This window comes from Triturus cristatus, chromosome 1_2, assembly GCF_964204655.1.
Source record: "Triturus cristatus chromosome 1_2, aTriCri1.1, whole genome shotgun sequence".
NCBI classification, from domain to species: Eukaryota; Metazoa; Chordata; class Amphibia; order Caudata; family Salamandridae; genus Triturus; species Triturus cristatus.
In genome coordinates, this window is record NC_140580.1 from 369,611,757 (window position 1) to 369,638,249 (window position 26,493).

At 43.6% G+C, this 26,493-nt stretch overlaps 1 long non-coding RNA gene across 2 annotated transcripts in view; it reads right to left on the reverse strand.

Annotated features, from left to right (window-relative positions):
- Nucleotides 1–26,493, reverse strand: part of LOC146867381 (uncharacterized) — a 137,336-nt gene that overhangs the window by 61,006 nt on the left and 49,837 nt on the right. For both annotated transcript variants that reach the window (XR_014961443.1, XR_014961447.1), the window contains one exon: nucleotides 18,388–18,467. This is a non-coding gene — a long non-coding RNA (uncharacterized LOC146867381). The remainder of the gene's footprint in view (nucleotides 1–18,387; nucleotides 18,468–26,493) is intronic.

Here is a 26,493-nt window from a genome sequence, read left to right on the forward strand (position 1 = left end):
CACTAATGAATATTTGTATCGACGTCATGGGGAACTGAAATGTATGTTAAGGAATTTAGGAACCCCTACATTGTTTGTTATACTTAGTTGTGCTGAGTACGCATGGGATGATTTACAAGATTTTCTACGACAAGCAAATTCAAATATAGAGAATATTGAATTGAAGACAGCTGGAGAACCGTGTTCCCTGGTTCCTGTAAATGTGTGCAGATATTTTAATCATAGGTTTGAAGCTATGATGTCTTTCATCTGTAATAAAAATAATCCACCTATTGGTGAAGTTATTGATTTCTTTTGGAGAAAGAAATACCAAGCTAGAGGTGCACCTCATATTCATATGCTGTTATGGATCAAGAATGCACCAAAATTTGGAACTGACAGTGATGAGACTGTTTTGTCTTTTATTGAACAATATGTTACCTGTACCATACCAAAAGAAAAAGCAGTAAACCACTTGAGACAGCAAGTTTTACAGTTTCAAAATTATCGATGTGGAAAATTTTGTAGACGGAAATACAAGTCAAAGGAAAAACTTTACACAAAATGTCTATTCGGTTTTCCACATCCAGTGATTTCCAAAGGAAGAGTGAACTGTTTTTATGTCAGCAGTGAGGCATACTATCACTCGAAGATCACCAAAAAATACATATAATATAAAAAGAACAGAAGAATCAAAGTACATTAATGATTACAATCCAGTGATTTTGACTATGTGGAATGCAAATATGGACATAAAACATGTTGCAGATAACACAATTGCTGTTGCTCGCTATGTCCCGGGCACAGTGTATATAATCTATAAAACACATCTCAACTCTAGACAAAAATATATCAATTTTAAACTAGAAATACAATCATTGATACAAAAAACATTTGAGTTAATTGTACATTTCTTTTTTAATATACTTATTTTTTTATACAAAAATAGTTTTATAAATAAATAGAAAATCTACACTGATACAAGAACTATCTAGATGATGTTTGTAACCACATATGTTCTCTTCCTATAGACCCAATGAAAAAATATATACATCTGATGATTTCATAACTTTCAATTCATATTGATATACATAATATAGTTTTAAATTTGAATACATCGCTTATTCTTGATTATACATTCTATATTTTGGATCAAAGGCAATAGATACTAGACAATAAAGTATTGACGGCTTGTTAACAAACAAGTACTGAACATTCAGAAATGGCGGTTTGTTGGCACACAATGCGTTTCGGCTAGGCCTTCATCAGGAATCCGCTCATAGTGGTATACTAAATAGAAAAATTATTACAAACATAATTATAGTCTAGAGTTAACATGTCTATATTGAAATCTACAAATATTAAAAACAAGGTTGATTAGATGGTGGAAAGGATCTAGTCTAAGGTTCTAATACTATTGTCAGGTAAAACAAAACAAACTACTATGTATGATAGGACATGAGCTTAACTAATATGGATTAGTTCGATATACATGCTAAGGTGTACAAAAAAGAGCATTAATATTTAAGCTTAAACATGACCAGAATTTCTGAAGTTGGTTATGACAGTCTTTAAATCCTGGTTATCCCAACACCAAATTTAAAAATAACCTAATTAGATTAGCGAATAGTCTTGATGATCACAACATTATACTCCTCGGGCCTACCTCTTGAGCTTCACGATGTGACTATCCTCAAGTAAGTATGGCTGCAGGAGACCTCTATCTTGACTTTAAAATTACTATATTAGTTAAGACAAAAGAGGCATGATATTAACTTCCCAATGTTTATTATTCATATCAAGAAGGTATATAACTTAATCTGATCTATTTGAGATCTAATACCTTATAAGAAAGTCTTCTTATCTGAATTATTTTGATCTTACATGGGTAATTACTTCTAACTGTGCCTCTGTATGGGATGCCGTTCAATGGGCTGCAGCCTGATGATAATACTGAAAGAAAGGACATGGATGCATGCTATAAATAAATATCCACTATATGGTAACAGAATTAATGTCTTGACCAATGAATTTCATGTCTGCTGGTCAAATATAAACCTATACCCTATACAGATATATACTTCGTAAAAAGGATTATTACCTTTCGCTATATCTGACTTTTCAGTTTTCAATGTTTAATGCCTCTTCACTGTAAGTCCCAATGGCTCGAAGATAGGTTTACCTGAAAGGGTTAAACAATTATGTATGTAATTATTAAACCTAGGGGACAGAGCCTCCTGATATGATTATTAAGTCCAAGAGGTATACTAATCTTAAGATGATAAGAAAAAAATGGGCCAGCTGACACTTGGTAAAGATGATGGTTGTAAATTGATGCTCCTTAATTGTATGTCCACATATGTCCACTAAGATGAAAAAGAATGGGGGACAAAAAATAAAGAAAGGGCCAATATAAATGAAATGCACAAGGTTATAACTGCTGCTGGTAAGTAAACTGTATGTCTATTTATTTGACTTAAAAAATATATGAGGAGCGCCATGGTTGGTTTAACTTATTGCGTAAAAGCGCAAAGTATATTTACTTCCTGCGTGGCCGTGTATACCAAACGTGATGTGTAATCAAACAATGTGGTATATAGTATAATAATGGCCATCCGCTAGCATCCTCATGGAATTAGCTGACATGTTATGGCGAGGCCACGCTACCATGTAGGTCCCCGAAAAGATACTAGATCAATGCGGACGTGCGTCTCCAAATGTAGACGCTGACCGTCCGCGAACTAACGTTGCTGAGTACTGGCTCGCACCACCAAGTCTGCTTGCTATTGTCAGGCAGAAACTAGATTTAGTTTAGTCTGGGGCACTAACGGGCGCACTCACTAGACGCTACATACCTGTGGTTCAAAGGTTCCATGCTCTTCTTGGAGTCGACAATCGAGCCAGGAAGATGTACTCCGACTCTAATTATGTTGCCATTCCTCGCATTACGTCCCGAGCAGTGTCATGGAAATAGAACAAACTAAGTGGGCAAAATAGCCCGAACCATAGGCGCCATCTTAGACTACCTTCATATTACCTTGGTGGGCAGATTTTTATAGTAGAAACTAATAGTATTTAAGTGAAGATAGGGGTATAGGTCTGCATGTATATTAAAATATAACTACTGTGTGTAAAGAGCCCCCAATCTTGTTATATTTCACGGTCTGTGTAATATTAAAAATCTAGTCTTCTTAGGTTAATATGTTCCTTAGTTCAAGTGAAATTACTAATGCAACCATATGTAAAGTCCAAGGCTAACTACCTGAAAATATGCTTACAGTCAATGGATGGCATGAGGTCTGTAAAGAATAATCATTCATATCTCCTTTAACCGCAGCCAGGACCTTAATTAATGAAGAAGAGGGGTCTATGGTCTGTTATTTTTTTATCTTCTGTTAGAAATGGGATTTCTGGTTGGCTAGGGCTTGCGCCAAAGCCAGGCAGAAACCACCACTCTAGTCAGGGCAAGGAAGTTACATGCCAAAGATAACCCCTGCTCACCCCCTTGGTAGCTTGGCACGAGCAGTCAGGCTTATCTCTGAGGCAATGTGTAAAGCGTTTGCGCGCGCACCCAGCAACAACACCCAAGGCCCACCACAAAGGAAACTCCACACAAGGTATTCTATAAAAATAGCCTTTGTATTATACACAACACATTAGATAAAAACACACACTTTACAAGGTGCCAACAGGCACGGTCAGAATTTACAAGGGATTATATGTACAGGGGACAGGGCCACCTGGACCACTGTCCGGAATTAGCACTTTTTAGAACGTAACACAAAAATATATAAGATTACTGTAGTACAAAAATAATATGTATAGCACACAACCAGGACTTACTGGTATCAGGTAAGTACCACCTACGCAACCCTAACTACCTTAGGAGACTATTGCGCAGGGACTCAGAACCTCCCTAGTACCACCTGTACTAGGAGAAAGCAAACAACCACCTAAGTATCACAATACCTGTAGGGGTAATAGAACGTTACACATGATGCATCACATTCAGAGGTGTAGGGAAGGAAAAACACATGATGCATCAAAACACATTCAGAGGTGCAAGGAAAGGAACAATTGCGCAAGACTCATATGCCACCACCTGTGGCAGTCCCTAGGCCAACTGGCCTTGTCCAGTCTAGGACGCTCTGTGTCCAGAAAAGTCAGGGCACGGCTGCGCAAGCTGCGCAAGTTAAAACACAGAGGCCACCACCTAAACGTTGCAGCTGCCCACTAAGTGCTGGGCAGCTGTAGAACGAAACTCAGGCACCGACGTGCCTCTGGAGCCCTCTCTGGGCTCTGTCTATTCAGAATGCCCCTAGAGCCTTCGTGGCCCTAAACGAACAATGCCCCGCAACGTTGGAGTCCTGCTCAGGGACTCGCGAGCCTCACAGGCTCGTAAAACAATGTGCCCCCTTCGTGGGAGCGGCCCTCTGGCAAGCGGGGCCGCTCAAGTACCGGCAGGGATGGGTGGGGGCCCCCTCTCTGGGACCCTCGAAACTTAATTCACCCCCGTCGTTGGAGCCTCACGGGGCTCGTGAGCAACGCGGCGCTTGGAGCCTCACAGGGCTCGTGGACACCGCCCCCGTTGTTAGAGCGCCACACGCTCAGACCTTGACAATGTCTCTGGTCCGTCAGAGTCCCACACGGGGGACTCGTCTACACTGCTGCCCCACACATACGGAGTCCCCCCAGCCCTTCACCACTTACCGGGCTCTTCTCTGGGGGACTCCGGCATCAGGACGGCTCTCTCTCACGTCGGGGCAGGCACCGACAATGTGCCTCGGGGCCCCGCCGCCTCAGCAGTCCTTCTCTCCTGGGGGAAGCGCGGGGTAGGCTCCCGCCCGCTTCCTCCCACGACGTCCTTGCTTCACCCGGGCACTTCTTCAGCCCTGCACAGGAGCGCGGGGTAGGCTCCTGTCCGCTTCCTGTTTTTAGAACGAGGCTTCCGTCCCGCGGCACGCCCCCAGGCCTGCCTGACTTCCGGCTGAAGCCCGGCTGCGGCGGTGAATTTCTCGGCAATGAGAGGGGTAGGCTCCCTCGCCAATGAGACGAATAAGCGGGGTGGGCACCCGTCAACGAAATCAAAGCGCACACAGCGCTATAAAGCAAAACAGCGCTCCCAGCGCTATAAAGATAGCAAGTCCAGGAAAACAGCGCGCACAGCGCTACAAAGTTCCAGGAGCGCTCCCCAAGCGCTGCAAGCAAAAAGTTCCAGCAGAGAGTCCTTAAAGAGCAGGGGGGCAAAGGCTGGGCCCAGAGCCAGCTCACAGGGCCCTCCAGCAGGGAGGCAGTCCCCAGTGGCGGTCTCTCCTGGCGCCCAGCAGCAGCAGGCCCCCTCCAGATGATCCTGCAAGAGAACACCTTGTAAGGGGACACAGCCCCTTTTTATACAGTAAAAAGTCTTTGTCTGAAGCTACAGGGAAGGGGCGAACCAGTTCCAACAGGTTCCTGAGCACTTTGTTTTGCTCAGCCCCTCTCCCTATTCACTGGCAGGGCTAGGGTCATTAGACGCACCACAGGGGCCGGCACCAGCATTGTGTGGGGAAAGCCCTGTCCTATTCAGGACCCAGGTATACTCCTCCCCAGCCATCAGCATGCTAACTCCCTATTCACCACTGGGTGACTCCTCCTGACTCTGGGGATTTCCCTAGCCCGTCACATGACCTCCACCAGCCAATTGCCAGACAAGCCACACATTTCACACTGCACACTGAAGTGCCCACTTCTAGAAGTGGCACTTCCACACTAGGTACATGCACGCAGCACACATCATCGCGCAGCATTCACTCACACGAGTCCGCACATACCAAACTCGGGACTGCACACCCCACACATCAGGAACTACCAGGACACATACATTCCCCCATGCATTCCTATGGGAGGGCAGGCCAACCTCAACACACGCACGCACTTTACCCTGGGACACAGCGGTAAAGTGCGCCTAAACCAAAAATCATTACACCAAGTCACCCATAAAAAGCAAAAAAGTCCCGGGGGTGAACCTGCCAGAAGGGCCAAGTCCAACACAACCCCCTTCCAGCCAAAACGCAGGGTAGACCAATCACCACCGTGAAGGTCTTCCCTGCTTTGGGCGATAAAACACGGACGCAGGCCCGCAACGGCAGGGACACTCTCCGGTTTTACGCCACTCTGAACTCACATGGTTTCCGCTGAAAAAACTCGGCGGACCAACTGGGCTACCCTCCTGGTACTCCTCAGCTGTCCGTGGCCAGGACCAGGCCCTAGACCACCTAGGCGCCACTGGTCCTTGCCTAACCACAGAGTGGGGGATAGTAACCCCTGGTACATAGTGACCATTTTCCACTCTACCCCTCATCAGGGCAGTTCTAAACTGCCACTGATCCTCCAGCCTAGGGTCCGTATCCTCAGGCTGCCCAAAAGTCATGGGTGAGGCTCTCCTCCCCCTACCTCTTCTCCTAGGGTTCCGCCCTCTCTTCCTCTGAGAGGCGACCCCGTAACATAACTCACCAACCAGCTCAGGACCCTTCCCTGAGAACTGGTCTCCCAACCTAGGGTTTAACCCCTCAGGTTGCACCGGGGTCAGAGGTGGGCTCTCCCACCCTCTGCACCCCCTTCCAGAGTCCTGCTCCCTACCAACTGGGGCGGTACCTCTGGAAGAAGAACCGGTCAGGACACTTGTTACAGTAGTCCTACCCTTCATGTCAGGCTGATCCTGAACCTGGCCTCCCAACCTCTGGTCTAGAACCTTCGGTGGAATAATTGCCTGGCACTCCAGGACTTCTGGGGATTTACACACCATCCCCCCGAGAGTAACATATGCCTCATATGTTGCATGACCGTCTGCCTGGCGCAGATCTCCCGTCCCCTGTCCACCTGACAGTGCGCGAAGATCCCCCAGGCCAGACGTGTAGTCGCCATGGTCACTTCTAGGAGACTCAGCCCTCCCGGCTGGTCTCTGACCCACTGGCTCCTCCACCGGGGAACACAGCCCCATGCCACTCCTCTCGCTGGACTTCTGTACCCTCCCTACTGGAGCGGTACTGCCAGACATCAGAACCACTGGAGCTCTATTTACAGAGACTCCAGGTCCTCCATACACTAGGTGACCCTCCTCAAGTGGACTCACAGGACAGCCTAGGCCCCCAACCTGGTGTTCCTTGAAGAAACCATCCATGTTTTGAGACAGGGTTTCGGGCCTCTGGGGACTCGAAGTCACCCACTTACTCCCGCTCCACTGAGCCAGGCCGTAAGCCCCTACACCCCTCTCACTACTTTGGGACCTAGCTGGGCTACTCCGAGCCTCTTCCACCACGCTGGGCTGGAAGATACCTGACCCACTACTCTTGGAGTTTCTCCCTAATGACTCTAGAGACCTTTTAACGCTTTCCCAGCGCTCTGCTTCCTCTGCAAGCTTAATTGGCTCAGACCATCCACGCCCCAACAGGTGTTGGCGCAACCCTGGTGAACAACTACGGAGCATCTGCTCTTTGACAACCAGATTATACATGTCGCAATAACTGCGTTCCGGGCAAAATCCTGCCCAATCGTCTAGTGCCTCTTCACATTCACCCAAAAACTCGTCCCAAGCCTGGTGAGACAGCTTCCTACGGCTCCTGAATCTCAACCTTAACTCCTCCTCCCGGGGAACAGGTACCAGACTGGGGGAACTGGGACTTCCTACACTGAAATCTATCTCGCTGCCACCACTGGACTCACCCCTCCCTGGGGAGCCCAGAAAACTAAGACTGCGCGCAGGGGATAGTCTACTCTACAGCGCTGATTTCTCCCTGGTGAAGGCCCTCTCAGCCTCCTCTATCCTCTCCTGCGCTAAGACCCTCTCGGTCTCCAGCTTTTTCTCTTCTATAGTCAGCTGCGCCATCCCCCAGGCATGCTCTAACCTGAGCTTCTCCATGGCCAGCTGATGCTCCCTCTCTTCCCTCCTATCTACCCACTCCTCTGGGGACAGGGAAAGGGATGGGGTGCTGCTCCTGACACTGGACCCAGCAAGGGACTCCCTATCTATGGGGTCTTCTCGCTCTACTGGCGTCCCTGTCAGGTAATCCTCCTCCTCTTCAGATTCCTCAGGGCTCCCCTCAGACCCACCACCCTCTCGGCGTGCGGCCCGGGCCCTATCTTCCTCGCTGCGCTCTCGCTCCCACTCATCCTTTTGCCATAGGATCAGGTTGTCCCTCAGTTTGGACTGGGTATCTGACCCACCCACCTCTATGTCCCTCTCCTCACAGAACCTTACCAGCTCCAACCTACTGTACCTAAACAGACCACAGAAGTTAAAAGCAGGCTCCATTTTGGCGGACGTTCATGAGAAGAGTTTAACACAAGGAACCTGAGTGTCTGAGCTAGCACAGGGGTACATAATTCACAAAGGACACCTTTAGGAGAGGAAATAATGGGACTCAAAAACAATAATCCCTAAAAATGTGGTTATCTAATGCAGAGTTTTGTGGTGTAGCCAGTCGCTGCTGCGGTACAGCGCAAACGCAAGTCCAAATCCCACCGCTGATCACCAATGTTAGAAATGGGATTTCTGGTTGGCTAGGGCTTGCGCCAAAGCCAGGCAGAAACCACCACTCTAGTCAGGGCAAGGAAGTTACATGCCAAAGATAACCCCTGCTCACCCCCTTGGTAGCTTGGCACGAAAAGTCAGGCTTATCTCTGAGGCAATGTGTAAAGCGTTTGCGCGCGCACCCAGCAACAACACCCAAGGCCCACCACAAAGGAAACTCCACACAAGGTATTCTATAAAAATAGCCTTTGTATTATACACAACACATTAGATAAAAACACACACTTTACAATGTGCCAACAGGCACGGGCAGAATTTACAAGGGATTATATGTACAGGGGACAGGGCCACCTGGACCACTGTCCGGAATTAGCACTTTTTAGAACGTAACACAAAAATATATAAGATTACTGTAGTACAAAAATAATATGTATAGCACACAACCAGGACTTACTGGTATCAGGTAAGTACCACCTACGCAACCCTAACTACCTTAGGAGACTATTGCGCAGGGACTCAGAACCTCCCTAGTACCACCTGTACTAGGAGAAAGCAAACAACCACCTAAGTATCACAATACCTGTAGGGGTAATAGAACGTTACACATGATGCATCACATTCAGAGGTGTAGGGAAGGAAAAACACATGATGCATCAAAACACATTCAGAGGTGCAAGGAAAGGAACAATTGCGCAAGACTCATATGCCACCACCTGTGGCAGTCCCTAGGCCAACTGGCCTTGTCCAGGCTAGGACGCTCTGTGTCCAGAAAAGTCAGGGCACGGCTGCGCAAGCTGCGCAAGCTAAAACACAGAGGCCACCACCTAAACGTTGCAGCTGCCCACTAAGTGCTGGGCAGCTGTAGAACGAAACTCAGGCACCGACGTGCCTCTGGAGCCCTCTCTGGGCTCTGTCTATTCAGAATGCCCCTAGAGCCTTCGTGGCCCTAAACGAACAATGCCCCGCAACGTTGGAGTCCTGCTCAGGGACTCGCGAGCCTCACAGGCTCGTGAAACAATGTGCCCCCTTCGTGGGAGCGGCCCTCTGGCAAGCGGGGCCGCTCAAGTACCGGCAGGGATGGGTGGGGGCCCCCTCTCTGGGACCCTCGAAACTTAATTCACCCCCGTCGTTGGAGCCTCATGGGGCTCGTGAGCAATGCGGCGCTTGGAGCCTCACAGGGCTCGTGGACACCGCCCCCGTTGTTAGAGCGCCACGCGCTCAGACCTTGACAATGTCTCTGGTCCGTCAGAGTCCCACACGGGGGACTCGTCTACACTGCTGCCCCACACATACGGAGTCCCCCCAGCCCTTCACCACTTACCGGGCTCTTCTCTGGGGGACTCCTGCGTCAGGACGGCTCTCTCTCGCGGCGGGGCAGGCACCGACAATGTGCCTCGGGGCGCCGCCTCAGCAGTCCTTCTCTCCTGGGGGAAGCGCGGGGTAGGCTCCCGCCCGCTTCCTCCCACGACGTCCTTGCTTCACCCGGGCACTTCTTCAGCCCTGCACAGGAGCGCGGGGTAGGCTCCCGTCCGCTTCCTGTTTTTAGAACGAGGCTTCCGTCCCGCGGCACGCCCCCAGGCCTGCCTGACTTCCGGCTGAAGCCCGGCCGCGGCGGTGAATTTCTCGGCAATGAGAGGGGTAGGCTCCCTCGCCAATGAGACGAATAAGCGGGGTGGGCACCCGTCAACGAAATCAAAGCGCACACAGCGCTATAAAGCAAAACAGCGCTCCCAGCGCTATAAAGATAGCAAGTCCAGGAAAACAGCGCGCACAGCGCTACAAAGTTCCAGGAGCGCTCCCCAAGCGCTGCAAGCAAAAAGGTCCAGCAGAGAGTCCTTAAAGAGCAGGGGGGCAAAGGCTGGGCCCAGAGCCAGCTCACAGGGCCCTCCAGCAGGGAGGCAGTCCCCAGTGGCGGTCTCTCCTGGCGCCCAGCAGCAGCAGGCCCCCTCCAGATGATCCTGCAAGAGAACACCTTGTAAGGGGACACAGCCCCTTTTTATACAGTAAAAAGTCTTTGTCTGAAGCTACAGGGAAGGGGCGAACCAGTTCCAACAGGTTCCTGAGCACTTTGTTTTGCTCAGCTCCTCTCCCTATTCACTGGCAGGGCTAGGGTCATTAGACGCACCACAGGGGCCGGCGCCAGCATTGTGTGGGGAAAGCCCTGTCCTATTCAGGACCCAGGTATACTCCTCCCCAGCCATCAGCATGCTAACTCCCTATTCACCACTGGGTGACTCCTCCTGACTCTGGGGATTTCCCTAGCCCGTCACATGACCTCTACCAGCCAATTGCCAGACAAGCCACACATTTCACACTGCACACTGAAGTGCCCACTTCTAGAAGTGGCACTTCCACACTAGGTACATGCACGCCGCACACATCATCGCGCAGCATTCACTCACACGAGTCTGCACATACCAAACTCGGGCCTGCACACCCCACGCATCAGGAACTACCAGGACACATACATTCCCCCATGCATTCCTATGGGAGGGCAGGCCAACCTCAACACACGCACGCACTTTACCCTGGGACACAGCGGTAAAGTGCGCCTAAACCAAAAATCATTACACCAAGTCACCCATAAAAAGCAAAAAAGTCCCGGGGGTGAACCTGCCAGAAGGGCCAAGTCCAACATCTTCTTTATTTAATTAAATGTTATTTTTGATAGCTTGGTCCCAAGGTATTTCTTGGTTAAGACCTTTCACTGCTGTACCCAAAATAAAAATCCAATAAACCTCTCTAAGTTTCCTCGTCTTATCTGTGGTCACACCTGGTTTGTGATAGATTTTCTCCAAAATGTACCATTGCATGTCTTCTGGTGTATGTCCTTGGTCTACATAATGTTGCACCATAGGTGCTGTCAATTTCTTAGTTCTGATCTGTGTTCTATTAGCTTGGTAGTGAGAGTTCTTCCTGTTTCACCCACATATCCTAGTTTGCATGGGCATATAATTAAATAAATTACATCAGTCGATTTGCAATTATTTAAAGTATTGGGAGATATACAATGACCATTGTAAGTGAATGTAGATGCTTCTATGGCGGTGTCACAGGATTTGCAGGAGGTGCATTTGAAATTACCTACCACTGCTCTTTTATTCTCAATACTTGTCTGTAGAAATGTGTTGGTAGTTTTAATCCTGGAGTGGACTACATGATCTTTTAAACTTTTGTTGCGTTATGGGTATAGGGTCTCTCTCTCTGGACATGTCTATATTTAAAATTTGCCAACTTGAACAAACTGCCTGACGAATTCTGTCGTTAAGCATGGAGTGTCGTGTGACAAAAACTAGAGAGGGATCCTTTTTGTCTTTGATGTTAGTTAACAGGTGCTGCCTGTCATAAAAACGGGCTCTTTTATATGAAGCCCGTAAAATCTTTTTTGGATAGCCTCTGACCAGGAACTTGTTCTTCATTGTGACTGATTGACTGATTTCTCATCGAAGTCTTTAATGCTTGTGCAATTTTGCCTAAGGCGTAAAAACTCACCAAAGGGAATACTGTTTTTTTGGATCGTAGGATGAAAATGAAGCAGCGTATTCCTGGCAGTGGGTTTGATATATAAATCAACTACCAAGACACCCGTATCATGTTTCATCAGGATATCCAGGTACTCCACTTGATCAGTGCTCATTTTATGAGTGAAACGTATGTTATCATCACATAAGTTTATCCATTCAATAAATTCCAGAAGCTTGTCATGTGTATCTGACCAAATAAAGAAAACATGTCTATGAATCGTGACCACTTGGTCACAGATTCATAGAATGGTGCTATCTCATTGAAAACAAATTTCATTTCAAATAGGGACATATAGAAGTTAGCTACAGTGGGGGCACAAGATGCCCCCATGCGTACGCCCTGATTTTGTTTATATATCTGCTTGTTAAATTCAAATACGTTGTCCTCTAAAACTATTTTCAGACATTCAAGGACAAAGATAGAGGAACATTTGATTTTGTAGGCTTTGATAAACCAATGGACCGCTGCTATTGCTCCTTCTATAGGAATATTACTATAAAGAGCCTCAATATCCATAATGACCATGTATTGTGTATTAGCACAAAAAGGTATATTTTCAATTAAATTGATAATGTGTCGTGTGTCCTGAACGAACGCAGGTGTTCTCGATACGTTTGCGCATAATATAGCATCTACGTATTTAGCTAATGGCTCTGTGACTGATCCAATAGTAGTTACTATTGGTGTCAGCGGGGGATCCATGGCCTTTTTATGTACTTTGGGTATACCGTAGATGCTGACCATCCTGGGTTTCTCCTTATTAAGGAATGTCCATTCCTTATTACAAATGTCTCCATCTTTCAACGCTTTATTGGTTAATCTACGTATTTTGTTTGTTATATTAGATGTAGGGTCTCTAGTAATTGGACAATAAAAGTGAGTATCTCCCAACATTTCTTCCATTTTCGAGATATAAGTCGGTGTATCAAAAACAACAATGCCGCCTCCTTTATCACATACCTTAACAGTTTTATTTGGTGTTTGTTTTAGATCTTGCAATGCTTTATATTCATCTTTATTGAGGTTAAAAGGGGTTTTCTGCACATGTTTCGTGATGTTCATGATCTTATTGTACACCACTTGTTCGAACACTGCCACTTCTGGTGGACTGTGGGAGTGAACAGTGATTGGGGGGCAAGACCGGACAGATTAACACTTTCTGGTTGCTGGTCTTTATTAGCAAAAAATATCCTCAATCTTATCTTTCTAAAAAAGGCCATTAGATCTCTAAATAGCTCAAATTTATTGAGGCCTGAATGGGGGGCAAATGTAAGCATCTAGGCGGGACGCTTGGCATTCTGAGACATCATGACAGCCTCATCTCGGCTGCTGGTATTGAATTTGAGCACAAAATATATTTGAAGTGACACAGATTGGGTCGGCTTCTCACCTTGTTGTGGCTTATGATACAGTGCTTTATGCAACTCCACAGGGTGACAATAATTAGGCTTGTAAGAGCTACGCGCTGATGCTTGCCCAGTCTGAGGGCTCCTCTTTCTACTTCTGGCATATTCCGTTTATGATAAGGAACCTGCATTTTGGCTGATATTTACCCTGAAAAAAGTCATTTATAAGGACGAAAACGCGTTGGCTGTATCATTGTGAAAAGTGATGTTTATGACCTCGTTTTAAAAGCTATTGAAATTGGAATAAAAAGGAAAACTTTGAAGAACATCAGTGTTGGATACAGACTACATAATTGCTCTTTCTGCATTGAAATTGATGTGTGGTGCACCTGTGCTTATGTTTTAAATTGTTAGGTTCCTACAGGGACTTGCATTGTGACGGTGGGTGCGAATCAGTGTGCACACAGACCCCAACAAGTATAGAGGGGTTAGAATAGTAAAGGGATAGCAGCTCAGGTGCTGTTGATTAGAGGGTTCCACTGTCAGGCTTGTTTGTTCAACTAACACATGCACTGTTACAATCAACTGTGTACTACCCATGCAGATGTCTAACCACCTACACACTACTGATTCTCTCCTCCAATTACCCAAGTACTATCCTTGTAGTCAAAAAATCCCCCTATCATTTCCCATGCACCCATTGAGCACCATGTACTTATGCAATCACTCCACTAATACAGAATAAATTATAAATTGTCCATGCAGTCTCTTTGCTGCACTCTAATCATCCAGTCACTACCCATGTACTCATGCAATGACCCAGGCAGTAACACTTCACAGCTACAATCACATGTGCACTATCTATGCAGTCCTGTAACCACATAGATACTGTTTTAATCACTCAACCACCACTTATATACTAATGCAATCACCCACGTATTATCCATCCACTCCTGCAATAACTCACGGATTACAGATACACTTATACAATCATGTAGGCAGTACTCATGCACTCATACAATTACCATGCACTACCCATGCAGTCTTTGAATCAATCATGCTGAACACATATACTCCAGCAAACATTAGCATGCAGTTATTTCCATTTTTAAACCAGATAATGTAGGTCTGAAAAGAACTCTATTTTTTCTTCTTTTTTCTTTTTAAATTTTGTTTGTGTTTTTTAAAACTATTTTGTAAATTTTTGGGGTGTTTTTGGAAAACCGAAAAAAGCAACAGGCTAAAGTCTTAACTTTTGGAATTCTAAAATCATTCCAAAAAATAAAACTTATCAGCAATGGTTTCTTGCAGCAGAACAAACATATTCCACAGATTGTTCACCACAACATAGGATGGCTTGCATTTTATGCATAGCTGTTTTAAGTTTCCAAACTCTGAGCATATGTCTGGCCCTCGAGATGATGTACTTGACATTCCAGAAGTACTGGGACCAGTTGCCTGGTCACCTTGTTGCATATTTTGTTGTGCACGTCGCATCTGCTCCTGTGCAAAATGTCTGGGGTGGATTGTCTGGAGGTGCTTGTACATTCTCGACGTGCCACAAGAGTATTTTTTGTCACTACCTCTAGACAAAATCCGTGGACAGAGAGTACAACTGACCTTCCTTACGTTGACTTTCTTTTCATCATCTGGGATGGTGAAAACTTTCCAGACGAGGGATTGTGGTCTCTTTTTCGGAGGAGGTTCTTCTATCTCTTCTTCATCAGAAGTATGTTCTTGTTGAGGATTGGAAGAAGCCATTTCGAACTCTTTCCAAAAAAAACCAAAAAATGTATAGGCTAGCTGCAAAAACACAACAGGTGTCTCTCCTGTGAAGCTGCAGAGAGAATGACTAAAATGGGTGGGATCCTTCAACTTTTAGAATGGGAAATCTTATGAACCAACGAAATGCAGTCTTTTAAAATCAGATAGCAGTCGCGAACCCGGCGCGCAACCAGCGCACCCGACGCGAATTTGCAAAAACATATTTAACAATAATGTAAGTTTAGTACAAGTACAAATATATTATTTTTATAAATAGTCTAGATAATCTCTTGCCCTCATGTATACATTAAAGTTAAATATATATAGTTTTAAATCAATAAAAAAATTTGCAGGGGTCACGCACCCGGCGTGATCCCATACGTATATGACATTGTGGGGCCAGGTACTGCGCACACGTCGCATACTAAACGCGCATATGACGCGAAATGATATGCATATGACGTTATGCAGGGCCAGACTCCGCGCACCCATTGCACACCAAACGCGCATCCTTCATGACTTTTAGCAATATGGCGGCTTGAATCAGCGCACCCACCGAGAAGGGTACACAACGGGTGCGCGACTTCACTTCTACCTCAGGAAAAAAAATATATATATATATAGTTTAGAACACAAAAGACATTACATAATTTTAAAAAACTAAATAATTAAACATTACAATTCCAAAATATCATTCCGGAAAAAAATTAATTTACAGAAAAAAAAGAAAGTTTTAAAATATTAAACTTACAAATAAGCATTTAAAAAACCTTGGAAATTCACTGAAAAACCATAGGTTTCAGGGATGTTATAGTTAGAAATTTTCATTTAAAAAACCTTTGAAATTCACTGAAAATACCACAGGTTTCAGGGACGTCATAGTTAGAAATTTTCATCTAAAAAGCCTTTCAAATTGACTGAAAAAACCATAAGTTTCAGGCACGTTATAGGTCGAAATTAGCATTTAAAAAACCTTGGAAATTCACTGAAAAAACCATAGTTTTCATTGATGTTATAGTTAGTTGGACATTTCACTCGTACAAAACCAGAGAAATTCTGCCGTTATAGTTAGTTCAGCTAACTATAACTTGTGCCCCCGCAATGCACTGCTGATGACATCACATATTACATCATTCATGACATGGTCAGTGGCATCACTGATGACATCACTGATATCATCCACATGAAAATCTGATGCACTTCCTCACACTCCAATATAACCTTTGATACACCCACTGTAAAATACAGACTACCATTTTCGAAACCATCGACGTACCAATACCAGTTACTACATACGCACTCACTGATTTCTAGGTCTACACACACATCCACTCATTCACCATATAATTACTCATACATACAGTCACTCATCAATACAACACTATCATATGCACTCATACACCTATACAGACACTCACACCGCCACCCATCCATGGAGTTACTCACACACCTAGTCAGTCATGCAAAGAATCAATTACACTCCCATTTACTCACCTATACAATAATGCACACACCACCTCACTTATTCATACAGATACTAATGCATACTTACTCTCTTATACAATCACTGATACAAGTACAGACTCATCCATACAGCCACTCTCACAATCACTGACTCTCACGTATAGTCATTTATATACTCTAACTCTCACATACACTGCCTTTTACATATGTAGTTACTTGGACATGTACTACTGAGACATCCATTCACTCACCAATACACACACTCACCACCCATACAGCGGTTTCCACATGCACTCTTGAACCCATACACCCAGTGAATCAACCACTCACACATCTATTCACAGAGTCACACACCTCCCACCCAGCTGCACACACACTCAGTCTCCCATACAAATACTCAGGCAACCAATCAATAACCCATATAGACACCCATGTAGCCACTGACCAACCCATGCAGCAGCTTACACAACAACACAGACTGATACAGACACACAGTTTATTCACTAACCCATGCATTCAGTAAGACACATTTAATCACTCACTTACACAGTCAGTCACGCACCTACTAAATCCTCCATCCAGACCCGTATACACCCACTCATTTTTCATAACACCTTGGCATATATATAAAACATATTCAAACTTTACAGAAATACACTGTCACTGGATGTCATCAGTGATGTCATTTCATCAGTGATGTCACTGATCATGTCATGAATGATGTATTATGTGACGTCATTAGCAGTGCATTGCGGGGGCGCGAGTTATAGTTAGCTGAACTAACAATAACGGCGGGATTTCTCTGGTTTTGTGCGAGTGAAATGTCCAACTAACTATAACATCAATGAAACCTATGGTTTTTTCAGTGAATTTCTAAGGTTTTTTAAATGCTAATTTCTTACTATAACTTACTTGAAACCTATGTTTTTCCAGTGAATATATATGTATGTATGAATATATATATATATATATATAAGTATATATTTGCACTTAGATTCCAGCGTTTCTTCCGATAACATCCACCTAGCGAGGTTGGTGCAGACGGGCGGGTGCTGGACCCGCTAACATATTACACAGGAATTTTCTCGCGCAATTTCCAGGCGCGTGGAAACAAGAGTCGCACACAAGTTTTTCTTAGAGAAGTTAATTTAGTAATTCGTGACTTAGACACGTTTCGACACCACGGTCTTCGTCAGTAAGTCATTACAATGAACCAGGAAGTAGTTGTGTTTTTTAAGCAGTTCCTGTTGCCAAACAATAAACATAGAAGAAATATATGTATTATTACTTAATACTGCTGTTTTTTAGTTTTTAGAAAACAGACTTCAACAACTTTACTCATAATAAAAACGAAAAAACATTTTTTGTTAACAACAAATAAACAGTAAATATAATCACTGTATTTCCTTGGTTGGCTTTTGGAACTGTTCTTCAGTAATGTTCTTTTTATAATTCATTTATAAGTTTACAAAAAATATAATTTGAGTTAATCGTTTTTAACATCATAGTACCCCACACGTACAGGATAAATGGCCAGTGCCATACACTATTATCCATCTTATTAGTGGTCTTAATAAGGAAAGAACAACATTTTTTAAGTCTAGTCCTGGTTCTTTTTAGCAGTCAATGAATAAAAATCAGTAGCTGAAGCGGCTATAGCGGGACTACCAGAAATCCCCAGAGATCGAAAGAGCATCAAAAGTAGTGTAAGGACAGAGACCAGGAGATTTAAAGGCACATTTTGTCAACCCAGATGGACATAAAGGTCTTCCTCATGATTCAGGCCTCTTGGGGTCTTACTCTGAAGCTTGATAATGTATTCAGATTCCAGGCGTCGTAATTGACGTTCCCGATCTCCCCCTCTGGCTGACGCTTGCACCCTGTCAATGCCAAAATATGAAATTTTAGAGCTGATATTGGACATATTGGGATGTATCAGATCACAATGTTTCGCAATGGCGTAGGACAGATCTTTGTTTTTAATAGCACGCAAGTGCTCGAGTATACGTTTCTTCACTGGGAAGATCGTACTTCCTACGTAACATAAACCACAAATGCAGACTAACACATATACAACAAAGTCAGTGCTACAATTGAAAAAAACATTGATTTTACCCATTTTTCCATTCGGTAATTGGAATTTTTTTACATTTGTACTGTTGTTACATGCTTTGCAACGCCCGCATTTGTAAAAACCTGGTAGCTCTCGCAGCCATGTCCCTTTCGCCTTTGTTTTCATGTCCAGATGGCTATGGACTAATATGTCCTGTAGTGATTGACATTTCCTGTATGTAATGTGTGGTGATGGACTGACCAGTTTTCCAATTATTAGATCCTTCTGAACTATGTGCCAGTGCTTGCGTATAATCCTATGTATCTCATTTGAGGCATGATTGTAAGTTGGAATTAATCTTACCTCTTGTTTTTCATCTCCTCTTACTTTTGGGATAAGTAAGCTATTCCTGTTTCTGCTGTCTGCTTTATCTAAGGCTATTTTGATAGTTTTGGAAGTGTAGCCCCTGTTTTTAAAGCGAGCTTTCATGTTTTTTGCTTCTTTCTCATAAGAGGAAACTGAGCTGCAATTTCGTTTAGCTCTTAACAGTTCCCCATATGGGATACTGTTTATAAGATTGGCAGGATGGTGGCTATGTGCATGTAAAATGCTGTTTGTAGATGTAGGCTTTCTGTATAGGCTGGTATGTAATGTTCCTGATTCTACTCTTACTTGGACGTCCAAAAACTCAATTTCATATTGGTCAGTCTTGCTAGTGAATTTCAAGTTTAAATTATTCACTGACATGCCTTGGATGAAGTGATCTAAAGATTTTTGTGGCCCGTCCCAAATAAGAAAGATATCATCGATATACCTGGTCCACATAACCAAATTATTGGTATATCGAATGTTCTCTTGATGCCAAAGATGTTCTGCCTCCCACCACCCCATGAATAAACAGGCGTAGCTCGGCGCGAAGCTGTTTCCCATGGCAGTACCAGTGTACTGTTCATACCAATCTTCCTCAAATAAGAAGCAATTATTGTGTAGACAGAAATGTAACATTTGCATCAGAAGGATAGTATGATCATACATATTGATCGGTCTGTCTCTCAAGAAATATTTACAAACTTGTATGCCCAAATCATGTTCTATACAAGTGTACAGAGAAATAACATCAATCGTTGCCAATATATAAGTATCTTTCCATGGAATCTCCTGTATTTTAGACAGGAAATCCATGGTATCTCTGCAATATGATGGAAGATTGAGGACATAGGGGCACAGAAAATAATCCAAATAAATAGAAGTGTTTTCCAAAAGGCTTTGATTAGCTGAAATGATCGGCCTACCAGGGGGATCAGTTGGATGTTTGTGCACCTTTGGCAACATATAGAAAACCGGTGTGACAGGTTTACGTATTAAGAGGAACAGATATTCGTTCTTGCTGTGCATATCTTTCTCATGCCAGTTATATAACATTTCATGGTATCTTTGTATTATATTGTTATATCTGGCCTGGCTCGATCTTGGGTAACATCCTGGGGTACTATGATGTTAAAAACGATTAACTCGAATTATATTTTTCGTAAACTTATAAATGAATTATAAAAAGAACATTACTGAAGAACAGTTCCAAAAGCCAACCAAGGAAATACAGTGATTATATTTACTGTTTATTTGTTGTTAACAAAAAATGTTTTTTCGTTTTTATTATGAGTAAAGTTGTTGAAGTCTGTTTTCTAAAAACTAAAAAACAGCAGTATTAAGTAATAATACAAATATTTCTTCTATGTTTATTGTTTGGCAACAGGAACTGCTTAAAAAACACAACTACTTCCTGGTTCATTGTAATGACTTACTGACGAAGACCGTGGTGTCGAAATGCGTCTAAGTCACGAATTACTAAATTAACTTCTCTAAGAAAAACTTGTGTGCGACTCTTTTTTCCACGCGCCTGGAAATTGCACGAGAAAATTCCTGTTTAGTATATGTATATATATGTATGTATATGTGTCCTTTCCTTGTCACTGCTTCGTGCCTAGTGGAGTAGGATTATGGTAAATGTAGTGTTTCTTTGAATTTATTTGCTGCTATAACAAAGCAGTAAGAAAACAGCAAGCATAATAGAGTTTTTCGTCTTGTAATAAAATCAACGAACATGACCCTTCATGCTCAAAAATTCATCCTTACTTTACTCTGCCAGCAGAAAATTGGTCCAGTTTGCTGCATCCATAAACAAGAATATAAAAGAAAACAAGTTTCATTCGTACACCAAGCATACTACTTAAACACTACCTGCTACTACTGTAAGTTCAGCCTTCCTGGCAAAAAATTAGCAATGCTTCATTCATATCAGACAGGAGTGTGGTATACCAAAACTGAACTGGAAAGTGGGTATTTCTCTTCTAGATTCTGGGCCTTGGAAATCCTATAAATATTAACCAATATGCTCATTGTTTGCTTCCTCAAGTCGACCTAAACAAAAGGATATGAACCATGCATGCTGTATAGGGTAATCTGCTGCCGAAACAGCAAACGACTGATTCACTTATATCAGAGTCTATCGGAAAGACTGGAATGGCACCTTGAAATATTAAGGTGACCCTGGTGGAGACCAGTAGCATGTTGAGGAAGGTACTTCAAATATCTGCAACATGGCTGGCCTCCTGACCAACCACCCTAGTCTCATGGGCGTTCGATTCTCTAATCTTACCGAAGACGAACCCTGAAGACCCGATACATCAGTGCGTTCTTAGTTTTATTTAATGTAACCAATGCCATCTTCTGCATTGTTCCCGAGCAAAAGAGGGACAGGGAGACTGACTTTCACCCCAATTTCCAAATTTACAACCAGTACAAATATTGTTTGAGCCCCAATCAAAGGGAAAATTAGAATGTGGGGTTCTCCTGTCCCCTAGGCAAAGAAACTATCAGTTACAACCTAGCACTCTTTGGTGTTGGCACCATAAAAGTTGCTCCCTGTAGTAGCAATAATGTATTGCTGTCCCATCAAGAGAATTGAACCGCCTACATCTTCCCCAGAAGAACAGAAGGTTTCTGTTAGCATTTAACTGACCTCCTGCGCACAGTGCATTGCAGACCTTGTTAGAAAGTACAGGATATACAATTGCAGCTTGCACAGCGTAACTTGACGACATTCCTGGTTAGTAAGAACTTGCCTTTATGCCCACTCCCAACATTATTTCAGTGTTAATTTACTAATTCAGAGTTGATTATTGTAAACTGTATATTGAATTGACAGGTTTCTCAGCTGGTCCTAGAACACAAATTAATCTTGAAAGCTTTCCATTTGCAAGTTAAGCACACCATGTACCAGATGTATGTCATAATACTTTTGAATTCTGCCTACTAATAATTTCAGGAGTCAATGCAGCCCTAGCAGGGGTGATAACTTCAATTTAGTCATATAATAAACTTTAAATATTTCATATTCTAAAATATCCTTTCAGGATATTTCAGGTTAAAGAAAACACACCGTCCTCACAACTACTTGAAACTGTTTAACATTTCAGCAATAATTATGTACAAAGAAAGTGACAACATTTGCTAGGGATATTTCATAATGGAGTCCAGCTGTTTCGGCAGAAAAATGTTTGATATATCATCATGCAGTTTAAAACAGCAGGTAATCTCGTTTATTTGATCCAAGAAAGCAGTATCATTGTGTGCCACCACTATCTATCTGTTTTTACTCAAATTATGTATATTTAAAGATTGTACACACGTTAGATTGTGATTTAGTGTACTATATATTTTTTTTTAACAGCTTATAATGCTCTTGCAGGAATCTTGACAAAGACATACATCATAATATGTTTAAAAATAGGCACATGCCTAAGAGTTAAAACATGGAAACTGATCCAAGATTGGCAAGCCCACCTGCCATGCTGTGAACAACGAAAAATTGTGCCACTGGACGCTGCTGGAGTTTGACAGAAGGTACGCGCAAAACACTCATCTATTGATAGAAGCATATATCTGACATGTGCCAAACTCAGTAGGTGGACTAGAGCAGGACACAACTGTCTCTAATTGGGAGGGACAGTTCTGTTTTGCAAAGATATAATCGGCAATTTTGTCAGACGTCTGATTTTTTACATTTCCATTGAAGAAAAGCAAAAATCACATGCGCCAGCAAATTATCATTCCTTTTAAAATTTAAGTACAGCTATTCTTCTAACGCCAGCACTTGGCCCACTCCAAGTAGTACACATCCCACATATACCCTTATGAATAAACTTACATTAGCCATGTGTTTGCATTTTCTGTGGGAATTCTCGGCCGCAGTTTTATTACATGCATGAACTCTACGTTACATCATTGATCCCATAAAACACAGTTGATGGCAAGTCCATAAAACATTTTATTTACACTTTCATAACTCATCCTGAGTGTCACAAATTATTCTGACAGGATCATAAATTATCATTACCTTAAAGGTCATAAATCACGGTAGAACACGGTCATACATCACGGTAAATACAACTGTACACAACATTTCTCTTCCTAACTAGATCCATCATTCTTAAGGCTGTGAGTAGTTTTTATGAGAACGAAATCTCGCGCAGAACTCCCCGCAGTATACATATTAGGCCTGGGCAGTAAATTCCGTTCCGCTCACGGAATTTGCGGAATGTGACTAATTTTGCGTTCCGCGGAGAATGCGAAATTGTCCAAAATTCTGCGTTCCGCATGTTCGTGGAATTTTTGGCTTGTTCACGTTCTTAAAATGCGTGTTCGCAAGATATTTCCCCAAGCACGCAAACAGCAATTGCGAACAGGAAAAAAGCATCGCGAACAAGCAATTCCACGCGTTCCTGAAATTTCTGCGTGTTCGCGGAGATTTCTTACCATTTCGCGAAGCTTTGCGTAGCGCGACTACGCAAATTCCACCCACCACTGTGTGGTTCACAGTTATTCTATAAACAGGACCTACACAGTCATGTAAAACATTTTGTGCGACTGGTGTTTGTCGGACCCGCTACTGGTGTCTATATGTGTGTCAGAGTAGAGTTGTAATACTTGAATCATGCCTGTAGCTTATTTCCCTCCAGTTTTTAATTTGCAGTTTTTTCTGCAGGATATATCTGTGACCATGGAGAGACAGTGACTGATGGCGTTCTGTGCACGCGACTTTCATCGTGGGATTTATTTTTGGCATGATATGTAATGTTAAAATTTAATGTGAACATTGTCCGAAACCAATGTGTGCATTAAAAAGTAGATCAAAATCAATATTTTTTAAGGAGACATTTGTTACGTAAATTACCCATTCTGCTCCTAGTTCTCATATGGACTAAGAGTACTTCATGTAGAAAAAAACTATGCTGTTTTGCACAGCGCGAATCACTCCCTTAAAAATATGTTTCCCTTTTCATGTTTGTAGGAAACACAACCATACAAAACATAATACACACACTCCCTCACACTTTGTCTGCCCTGTTTCTCACTCCTACATTTTTCCAGGCTGGTATGGCCCTACTGCTTACCGTTGTTCAAGGGTTTTTGGTAGGCCAACATCATGCACGCAGCCCACAATGCTGGTGATGTTCTTTCTCCAACCATACATGATCATTTGTGCATTGGCCAGAGCCTACACCAGTCCCTAAATTCTAAGTGTGGCAGTTTGTTTGTCTTTTTAAGGTCGAGCCTGAGTCAGCACGTATGCACTGCTATGGCGATCTGCTGTAGTAGAGTACGGAAGAGAAGCCCCACCCACATTTTTCATTGGCTTGTGTCTTAGTCCTTTGTAAATGCTGGCTTCTGATTTAGTAATTGGTTTCTTAGTCCCTCCTTATCTTCGTTCGTAACCTCCTATGGCTACTGGCCCCTCTAATTCGGTTGTTACTGTGTGCGTTTTTTAGGTCGAGCCTAGCGGCAGCACGCATGCGCTGCTCTGTCTCTGTGAGACTGCAGTAGTAGAGTACGGTAGAGAAGCCGCACCCACTCTCCTCCCATAATTTTCTTTGGCTTGCGACTCTCCTCCTGTATTTTTCATTAGCTTGTATCATTGTCTTTCGTAAATGATGCCTTCAGATTCATTAATAGGCTTGTTAGTCCCTCCTTAGTACAGTCTTGTCTTCATTTGTACCCTCCCATGGCGACTGGCCCCTTTGCTTCAGTTGTTTCATGGGAGCTAATATTTTGTCTGTTAGCACTATTTACTTTATTGAGTTTTTCTTACTGCAGGCCGGACAGCTGAAACCGCTTGTGTTTTTTTAAGCAACACGGCCGCCCCGTAACACGGGTGCCTGCTTTCAATGACTATAACCCAGCATTATCTCGTGTCTGTTTCAAACCCCCCCCCCCCAAAGTAAAATGGATTTAGAAATGATTAGCAAATTAAGTCATGTGAATTCCACATAGCACATAATCCTCTGCTAATGGGCTGAAGCTGACAATAGCACATCTATGTTACATGCCATCTATACTAAAGCCACCTGACGGGTTGTTTTCATATGCCTGTTTTAATAACAACACTGCCACCATACCACCGCCAATACCGCCGCCACCAATGCCACCACCACCATTAACACCACCAATAGCACTACAACCAGCACCGCCACCAATACCACCGCCACCAATACCACCACCACCAATACCACCATCAATACCACCACCAATACCACCACCAATATCACAACAACCACCAATGCCACCACCAATCCAATAACCCCACCACCACTGCAAAGACCACCGCCACCAATACCACTACCACCACTACCAATATCACAACAACCAATACCAATACCACCACCTTCAAAACCACCAACAATACCACCACCAATACCACCACTGCCAATAACACCACCACCAATACCACCACCACTAATACCACCACCACCAATACCACCACCACCACTGACACAAGTACCACCACCGCCACCACCAATTACACCACCAGCACTACCACCACTAATGCCACCACCACCAATACCAACACTGACACCAATATCACCACCAATGCCACCATCAATACCACCACCACCGATGCCACCAATACCACCACCAACACCATCACCAATAACACCACCACCAATACCATCACCAATACCACCACCACCCATAGAACCAACAAATCTAATACCACTGCAAATACCACCACCAATACCACCAATATCACCATCAGTAATAACACCACCAATACCACCATCACCAATAACACCACCAATACCACCACCATCAATACCACTACCAATACCACCACCACCACCACCAATACCAATACCACCAGCACCATTACAACCAATACCACCACCAATATCACCACCACCAATACCATCACCACCAATACCAACACTACCAATATCACCAATACTATCACCAATACCACCAATACCACCACCAATACCACTGCCAATACCACCACCAATACCAAAACCACTAATACCACCAATACCACTGCCTATACTACCAATACCACCACCACTAATACCACCAACACCAATACCACCAATGCCAATACCACCACCACCTCCATCAATACCACCACCACCAATACCATCACCAATACCATCACCAATACCATCACCAATACTACCACCACTAATACCACCAATACCGCCAATACCACCAACACCACCAACACCAATACCACCACCAATACCACCACCACTAATACCACCACCAATATCAATACCACCACCAATAACACCACCACCACCAATAACACCACCCCCACCAATAAAACCACCTCCACCATCACCAATACCACCACAACTAATACCACCAATAATACCACCACTACCAATAGCACCACCACCAATATCACCTCCAATACCAGCTCCGATACCACCACCACCGCCAATACAACCATCACCACCAATAACACCACCAAGACCATCATCTCCACTAATACCACCAGCAATACCACCACAATTAACACCACC